The 1225-nt window shown below is 24.2% G+C and overlaps 1 protein-coding gene across 1 annotated transcript in view; it reads left to right on the top strand.

The window, feature by feature from the left end:
* The first annotated feature begins 563 nt into the window (after positions 1-563).
* The window catches only part of LOC100865280 (uncharacterized), a 320953-nt gene continuing 320291 nt past the window's right edge, over positions 564-1225 (top strand). The window contains exon 1 of the mRNA XM_086908754.1: positions 564-774. The gene's annotated coding sequence lies outside the window, so the exon portion shown is untranslated. The remainder of the gene's footprint in view (positions 775-1225) is intronic.

The raw sequence follows: 1225 nt of genomic DNA, 5'->3' as shown, positions 1-1225 counted from the left end.
AAATTTAATGCGCCAATTATAATATATTTTCAATGAACTTTTCTAAATTTTTTTTCTAATTATATTTATTTGTATTATTTATATTATATTTATTTTTTTTCTATATTATGTTTGAAATGTTTGAGAAAATATTTTTTATCGTATATCTTTTTACAAAAATTGAAATTTGCATTCATATTATGCTCAACATATTTTGACTTCTTTCTCGAATCAAGTTCATTTTTTCTCTTAAATTGTAATTTGATAATTGTAATTTGAAATGAAGAAGCATTAAAGTTTAATTTTTTGATGTGTGTAAATAGAATTCACAATTAAAACATATTATATAATTGTATATATTTTAATTTTCGCGCGGATTAAATGAGAAAATAGAGAAGCAGTTCTAACCAATCAGAAGATTGCTAAGATCTAGCAAAATGAATTATTGCGCATCGTAATGCGCATGATGTCAGTATAGAATTAAAATTGTGGCGATAAGTCGTATTTTACCGGTTGTGTGAAATTACATAAAATTTTTATTGATAGATTATATTACGGTTATTAAGTTCAAGTTATTAAGAAATTATTAAGCTCTATTTAATTAATGTGTGTTTATTTAACTTAATTATTACGCCAAATTTGATTTGAATAGTGTTTTAAATTGTTCTTTTATCGTTGTGTAAATTATCATTTGATTGGAATTTCGAAGGCAGGATAGCGGGAAAGTTTCTGCGTGACTACAACGTGACTACAACGTGAATTAAAAGATAATTCGACAATACTCATACAAATGTGGTAAGATTTTAACAAAAACGTAATTAATATACATTTTTTTTATCTTTTTATTCACACGATGGAAGTAACTAGATTATTATAATCGATTCACATATACATATTTTATATATATAATTGTTTCTTAAATAAGTTTATTTGTATATTCAATTTGTTATTTGTATATTTTTGGATTTACGATCAAGGCTGACAATATCTCTTATAATTTAAAGCTTTCCCAAATTAACGGTTTCCGTTTATATCACATTCAAAGATTCGATATGTCGAATTATTCGAGCATACCCTTTCCTCAATTTATATTTCGATATATCGAAATCGCGAGATGTCATTCTTTTCTCTAAACTCGTGAAGATTAGACGTTTCTTTTCAAGTATGTGATTTTTCTGTTCCATAATATTTGTTTACTTTTTGTATTATTATTTTATTAATACAGTGTTTGTTCAATCATTTATTA

This window comes from Apis florea, unplaced genomic scaffold (genome assembly GCF_048593485.1).
Source record: "Apis florea isolate Af1SG1 unplaced genomic scaffold, ASM4859348v1 contig_3081_pilon, whole genome shotgun sequence".
Lineage (NCBI taxonomy): Eukaryota > Metazoa > Arthropoda > Insecta > Hymenoptera > Apidae > Apis > Apis florea.
This window is presented reverse-complemented; position numbering and strand designations above follow the sequence as displayed.